The sequence below is a fragment of the Coffea arabica genome, chromosome 2e (assembly GCF_036785885.1).
Source record: "Coffea arabica cultivar ET-39 chromosome 2e, Coffea Arabica ET-39 HiFi, whole genome shotgun sequence".
Classification (NCBI taxonomy): Eukaryota; Viridiplantae; Streptophyta; class Magnoliopsida; order Gentianales; family Rubiaceae; genus Coffea; species Coffea arabica.
The window spans coordinates 25,316,394-25,324,437 of NC_092313.1; the positions used below are offsets into that span (position 1 = coordinate 25,316,394).

The 8,044-nt window shown below is 34.5% G+C and overlaps 1 long non-coding RNA gene across 1 annotated transcript; it reads left to right on the forward strand.

Moving 5' to 3' along the window:
* The first annotated feature begins 527 nt into the window (after positions 1-527).
* Positions 528-3,111, forward strand: LOC113729308 (uncharacterized). Its single transcript, XR_003458126.2, has 3 exons — positions 528-798; positions 1,315-1,571; positions 2,091-3,111. It is a non-coding gene; the product is annotated as an uncharacterized lncRNA (long non-coding RNA).
* The last annotated feature ends 4,933 nt before the right edge of the window (positions 3,112-8,044 follow it).

Below are 8,044 nucleotides of genomic sequence, written 5' to 3' on the forward strand. Positions count from 1 at the left end.
ATGTTTCCTCTAGTATTGTGCTAGAATGAAATAATTTTTAAGAAGTAAAAATAAAATGAGAAATCCGTAATGATCAACCGATCGGAGCACATCGATTAGGAAATAGGCGGACACAGGACAATGAGTGTAAATGGATTGTTTGGTTCGTGGTTGAGTAATTGGCAGCGCATAATAAGTTGTAAAATTTCATATGGAAAGGTAGACAGTAGGGCGAGCAATGGTGCAAATTTGGTAAATTCGGTGCAATGAATTTGTTAAATTCGGTTATTTGATTGGTAAATCTTTAAACCTATTTGGCGATTTCAATTTCGAATCGGGGGTAACCAATTTCATTTCACTTCCAAATTAAATTCAGAAATGGTTTGCTAGAGGTAGGTCCTATAATAGATGATGTTAAGGAGGCAGTGCTAGACACTCAGATTATTGATCTCAATTGGGCTCCGAGGTATTGTAATAAAGATGCAGACACTTTAGCACACTGCTAAATCGGGCTCTTTAATTGATTCCATTTGGAAATTATCTCCAAACTTTGTAAAACAATTTGTGTTGAATGATTTCCAACAAATTTAGTAGTAACATTTTGTATGTTTCTTATTAAAAAAATTTGAAAATGGTAATGATAACGGGTTAACCATTTTCAAGAGAAGGGAAATGGGAAATCAAAGGCGAAAAAGAACCGTCCATCAGCCCATAAAATCTACTTTTTGGGTCTCACAGTCTGAGTTCTTCCATTGCAAGGAGATAGCATCGACAACGAGTTCTGCGGTCTTTCTATCTTTTTCTCTGCAGTCTTTCCTGGTAAGACTAATAACTCCTCTTTTTTTTAAGTCTAATTTTTTTCCTATCAGTAGTAGACAAATTGGATAATTTGTATACTTTTGGCCCAATTGGTAATTTCCTTCTGGGTATTACTTTCATTGAAAACTTTTTTTATGGCTTTTCTTAGGGTTCATAAGGGCACTGAACAATTTGCTTGAAATGGAGATCGGTTCCTTTTATTCCTTCACTATATACGCAGATTTTTGTGACTAGTTTTGTTGTGCTTCGTCCTCATATTTTGATAACCACATTGCTGTCCTTTGTGATTGCATGTTCATGATCAACATTCCAGTTTTCCACTTCCTTGTTAGTCATGCTTTTTCAGTTATTGGTTCTTTTACTTTTACTTTAGTTCAAATGTTTAATTTCTGTGTTTGTTTGTGAACAAATGACTCTGTATTTTAGTCGCTAATTGTGGGTGTCCAGTGATTTTGATAATCTAAATGTAAATCTTTTCTCGGTGTCCAGTGATTTGTTTGTGTACTTTGACTTCAGTTGTTGTATGTTCCACAATTGGACTGAATTCGGGATGGAGCTGCGGACCCATACCTTGGCAGGGCAACCTGGATGGCAGCTGTTGGGGTAACAAATTTAACGATTTTCCTTCACTTGTATACAACCAGGTGGTAGCCATGGCATTGCTCTTTCCTCCTGGTATTGACTGGGCTGCAACTTGACACCATACTTTTACCTCTTGGGACTTCGCCATTATGGCTTTTATATTCATTGAGCAATCTCCCAAGGAGCATCAAGTAAGGAAAACAAAATTTTGATTCATATGCGAGAAATGGATTGAGAATTTGAGTCTCAAATGGTGTAGGACGAACGGGGTTTTCTACCCTGCATCCTATTCCTATTTTTGTCTCTAATCAGTGGTTAGAATTTTTGTGGATTTATCAGACATAAATTTTATGCCTGCTTGTATAGATGACTGTTAGTGATTCTTGTAGAATTAATATTCTCTGTGTTTGGCATGAATTTTTTTGGCTCATTTGGAGCGTATGCACCAGGAATATCAGTGTTGTTGTCCATCTTTTCCTAAGCAATTTTTTATTTGTTGCATTAGATTTGTCAGAATTGCTTAATTTGCTGTTTGCAGGTTTGCTTTAATTAACAGATTAATTGCCTCACTGGTTTTCTTTACACCTGAAAATTTTATAGATTTTATAGATTCCTGATACCTTTCATCTTGCATTTGGTTGTACAACCTGATATGAACGATATCATGGTGTGGAATGCTTCCGCTAATGGCTGTTTCATGACTAAATCAGCTTATGAATTGGTGAGAAAGCGGCGGAATACTTCTGATGTGTCCGTGTAATATGGAATTCTTCCTTGCCACTGAAAATGTCATTCCTGGGATGGAGGGTGATGAATGGTTTGCTGCCGGTGGATGTGTTGCTCCAGAAATGTCGCCTGCCAGTCCTAGGAAAGCAACAGGCATTTGTTTTTTGAGGTGCAAGTGGCCCATCATGTATGGCTGCATTATGCTCGTGCCTTTGCAATTTCTTTAGCTACTCATACTTGTTTATCTTCAATTATAATGCAGTGGGTTTTGTTTTATGGGACTCATTATTGTGTGGTGTCTATGGCGCGCAAGGAATGAGCACAGGTTTCAAGCGTGTCCCATGGTTCTAGCCAAAGTAATCTTCAGAATTAACAGGTTCCTTGCTTTATTTGGAGCTGCGACTGTTGTCAAAAAATCGCTCCTGGATGGAGGGGGATGAAGACTCGCTTCTAGCTTCATTCTTCCGAGGTAAACAACAGCCAAGGAAGCAGCTTCTTAAATGAAGTTTGGTGACATTGAAGTATAAGAGGCAGAAGCAAATGCTTTGGCAACGGGTTTGCAGCTGTGTATTGACGGAGGAGAACAAAGGGTCTGCGCAGAAGTGGATTCACATCTATTATATCAGCTCATCGGTTCCAACAAGGTGTCCAAATGGCCTCTATGCAATATATTAGCAAAGATACGGGTCCAAATGAGCTGATGAAGACTGCTGATTCTGTATTAAGTGAATGTTTTACATGAATCTATAATGTTACTCAACTGGCCGGCTATGTTATTACGAGTGTTGACCTTTGTTTCATGGTAAATAAACAAGGGAAAAAAATGGAACCTGAAAAGAGGAAAGGCAGACTAAAGCTTCAACAAAAGCTAGAAACGATGTACATCAAGCTGAGGACTTTCATTGGATGTATATTCCATCAAGTACAAGAATTCAACACCAAAAAATGTGTGCAAAAACATGGTGCACCGCTACATTCTAAAGTAATGTGATACACTATCCTTGAGATTGCAGTTTGTCAAGTTTGTTGTCTCAATTAGCTGCATATTTTATTTCTTGATGCCAAAAATACTTAGGAAAGAGAATATAGTACATATTTGTGTTTAAGAATCATCCAAGAGCATTATATTCCTCTAGACATGAACTTTTATTGCCCCTTTGCAATTTAGGTATCTTGAATTACAGACTTTAGACAACCTAGATAAAATTGTAACTATATATAAAAATGAAAGTAACAAGAAACTTTTCTATTTTTTTGACACAACCCATTGGGCATTGGCATGGCCAAAAAAATTATAGTACTAATACAACTTCACAGCCTAATTTTTTTTTTAATATTCAAAAAATTTTCAAATTATATTTTAAAAACTCTACTACTTTTAAATATTTCAAAATATTTTTTAAAAATATTTCAAAATATACTCTAAAAACTCTGTTATAATAAATTTTTTTAAAAAGATTCCTAAAATCACCTAATCCAAACGGAGCCAACTTCTCTTCTCACCTTCAATTCGTAGATATACTAGAGTAGGGCTGCAAACGAATCGAGCCGCTCCCGAGCGGCTCGAGTCAAGCTCGAGTCGAGCTCGAGCCGGCTCGAGTCAAACTCGAACTCGAGCTCGAGCTCAGAATATTAAGCTCGTTAGCTCGCGAGCCGGCTCGCGAGCTTGGGTATATATATATATATATATATATTTTTTTTATTTAATAATAAAATTACGTATATTATATATATTTTTTTTTATTTTTTATTTTCATAGTAAAATTACGTATATATCCTTAATATTTTATTATTTATTAAGAAAAAAATATTATTTTATTTATTTTTTTAAAAATAAAATAATTATTTTTTATTTTTTTTCGAACTCGAGCTCGAGCTCGAGCTCGGCTCGACTTGATTCGAGTCGAGCTCGAGCTCGAAATTTGCCGGCTCGTCGAGCTCGAGCTCGAGCTCGAGCTTGGTAAAATTTAGTCGAGACTCGGCTCGATTAGCTCAAAACTCGACTCGACTCGGCTCGTTTGCAGCCCTATACTAGAGTAACAAAAATTTCCATTGCTATCAAAGCCGGAACTCAAAATGAGAAGAATGAATAGTTCCCTGTACCCATGCAGATGTGACAAAGAGATCAGGTGATAAAAGGACAAGAATTGTCGCATCAGAGTGCAAGTGTCACTCAACGACACTAATAAAACAAGAAAAAGAATGCAATCTTCACGCACCCGTGATGGAAACGTACAAAGATCTGTGGGGCTCAATATATTTACTCCAAAATTGTGCATCCCCAAGGATGTACAAGTGAACTCTTTTTTATTCATCAAATTTGCATAAACCATTTTTTGTAGCCTAAGAAAAGTTCACGGACAAGGGACACGGACGGTTGCAGGTGCAACTATCCCCAACGATTTTGATCATTTTCAACAGCGCGTAACTTTAGTTATACACGGCGTAACTTTGTTTGCATAACATGTAACTTTAGTATAAAATTTTATCTGCTCCACACACGATGTGAAAATCGATACACAATTTGTTATCTAGATCGTACAAAATTTTTTGATCAAATCATGGTCATTAACTGCTGACCGTCCCTGCCCCATTTCCAAAGTTCACACTAGGATGTTCAAGTATGAGATAACCTTAAATGAAGAGAGATGGTTTATTCGGACCTACTCATCGTCAATTTTGATTCACGTGTTCCAACCCGTTGGCACAAAAATATCAAGCAAAGTGAAAATTATTTTAACTATTTAATATAAATTATCACCAGACCAAACTTGCACTCTCTCTTCCCGAATCGTCCTGACCCATACCTTCCCCCTCCTCCAAATGTCTTTTTTTTTCTTTTTCTTTTTTTATGTCATTAGAAGCAACTTCTAATCTACTTCTACATCAACCTAGATTATGGGAGAAGAAAAGTCTAAAGAAACATATCAGAGGTGTGGGATGAATCACTAGATTAGATAAGCTCACTACTGTACTCTCTGATTTTTTTTAAAAAAAAACAAGGAAGCTACACACTTCCTTGTAATGTATTAGGTGGGGTTTGAATCTTTAATCTAGTGCACAAGAGAGCTTAAAAAGGCTTTTCCTAGTTATTGGACCAAGATCCAAATTCTCCAAATGACTTGATTGCTTTCAATGATAAAAGATAATACGGTAATATGTCGAGATGCAATTCATATACATTGTTTTAGTTGTTTATGCTTAAACAAAATTAGTAATTAGTAAATATAAATTCGCATACTATATACACACTTTCAGCATATGCTTGCAAGTTAGTTACATATTTTGGGACGGACTGGTCCTAAAATTCTGTAAAACATGGAACGCATAGGACGGACTGGTACCAAAATTCTGTGGAAGGACGGACGGACTGGTACTAAGTCAAAAATTTATTGAGGCATAAGAATTGTAAATCTTTTAACACCATCGTACTGAGGACGTTCTTTGTGGTATGTTAATTATTGTCAAACCATCGCCAAAGGGACACCTATCTTATAACCTATTACTAACATTTAAATTGCTTAAGTTTTCCAACATCAAGTTTGAATTGGATATGCTTAGGATACATAATGTCTAGCAGCTTTAGTCGTTGTTTTGATTGAGAAATTGTCCCCTAAGCCTAATTTCTTCCTAAATTTGTTATCTATTACGATAATATTGAGTAATTTTCACTCTCAAAGCATATCATCTTTAAGTGCTAGAAAGTCTAATAGGAGAGTAATGAGATGCCATTATTACAATCTTTCCACAGAATAATCCCTTACTAATTTCAAAAGACCCAAAACAACTACTCTTGCAATGGGAGGGTTTGTTTGTGACTAGCAACCAAGACTTGAACATTTGACTAAGTTACCCAACCTAAATTACTTGACTGCAATCCATTGTGAAACTAGATTAGCCAAAAGATAAATTAGTCATCGTCCAATATATGGACGGCCAATATAAAAAATTTTCAATACTAAGTACTTACAGTACTTTTGTAATTCTTTTATGATGTTTTGCTCAAATATTTCTCTCCCATGGTCAAGATAAAGTAGCCATCCTTCATGGCAATGGTCATTATAAACTCTATTTAGCAGTGAGTACTTTCACTTTTAATGTTGTTTCATTAAAATAATTAATCGGGTGGGATGCAATTTCTATAGCAGAAGTAATATAATAATGTTGTTTCATGATTGTTTTATTATATGTGCGGGCAGTGATAAGTGCATATTTTGTGTTTTTATTATTTAGTTTTGGTGTGTTTTACTTATTTTTGTAGCTAATTAACTAGGTTTCTAGTGAAAATTGATATTTTGTAGTTTTAGTGTCAAAAATTGCATTTATATGGATTTTATTGGTTAAAACTTTATATTTTTGTATGTTTAATGATTCAATCATCAAATGGAGTAACTTGAAAAGATAATTGGATGATTGTTGATGATTTGAAATAATTTAAAAAGAATATGAAGTGCAAAATATTCAAGAGACGCAATGCAATTAAATATAAATAAAAGGGAGTTTGACAGGTTTGACACTTATTCGTATTTCAACTATATCATGAGTTACATACATTAGATTTAGGTGATTCTTAAGCCATTTTGAAACTAATACATAACTATATATTTCTTATAAGATATCGAAATCTAGTTCATAAGATCTCCTAGTCAAAATGTAGAAATATAGTCGGCCATTTCTGTTGTTAAAAGCTAAAACAGAAGATTGACTAGTTAAGGGTATATTGGTCATTTAGCAGTCTACAGAGCTCCAAATTAGATGATTTGTAGTCATTGGAAGGCTAACACAAAGCTCTACAACCTTTATGTTTTATACAAGAACTAGTTCAGCCTCTATCATCAAGAAAATATCAGTTAAAGTTGGTACAAAAACAAAGCAAAATTAAAGACTGACCAGAAATGAGAAAACCTGCAAAAATGAGCCTGCATTTTCTTCAATTGCGGTTGCTACTTAGTCTGCAACTTGTGCTTTGTTCATACAAGTTTTTTGATCCATTTTTCTGCAAGAATTCCAACTAGATATGAGCAAGCAAGTATAGAAACAACCTTTGGATATTCAAGAGGCAACTTTGCCAACTAGAAACAACTCATCTCGATCTTTAATTCCTCTATAAATAGGGTCTTTGGAGAGCTTGTTTGAGGGGTTGAACCTCATGTGACAAGGATTATCTCTTTTCCAACTCTTTATCTTTTGTATTGGATTCTTAAATATGGTTAAAATGCAAGTTTTGGATTTGTATTTCCATATGTGTTTCTAAGGTTTATGCCTTGGATTTTGATTCAATTTTCTATGTTGTATTATGTTGATTTCTTGGTTATTTGATGAAATTATTTTGATAAGTTATTTAACACTTTTGTTCCTCTAAATCATGATTAACTTGGTACCATTAATTGCGATTATCTAAAGGTGTTGTTTTTTCAATAAAAATCGAAATTTTACACTTGTTCAAAAAGTGCTAAATCTAGAGAGTACACTCACGAAAGTAAATGTGCACCTTTGTGATTTTAGTGATTCATTTCATGTAATTTGATAGAGGTAATTAACTTGTAACTAATTTCACAACCATGAGAGTAGGTATGGTTAGTTATAAATATAGTTGATTCACTATGAGAGTAGGTTTTATATGTGTAAGGAAATTACGCTATAACTAGTCAAGATAGTAGTACTCAATTATTTAAAAATTATACTTGCATGAGTAATGAGGGATACCATGACCTAAGTAGTTTTCATTTGCTTTTTTTTTATATAAAATTTAACTTAGTTTTGTTTTTTTTTTAATTTGTTGATTGTCTAAATAATAGAAAAGTTTTAGTAGTGCCGGTAATTGACATTCTTAGGAGCCCGTTTAAATTATAATTCCACCAATTCTTAGAAGAGTTTCAACCGCCTACTCCTCTCTAATTCTTTAACTGCATCGCTTGATGATTTCGTACCTACAACC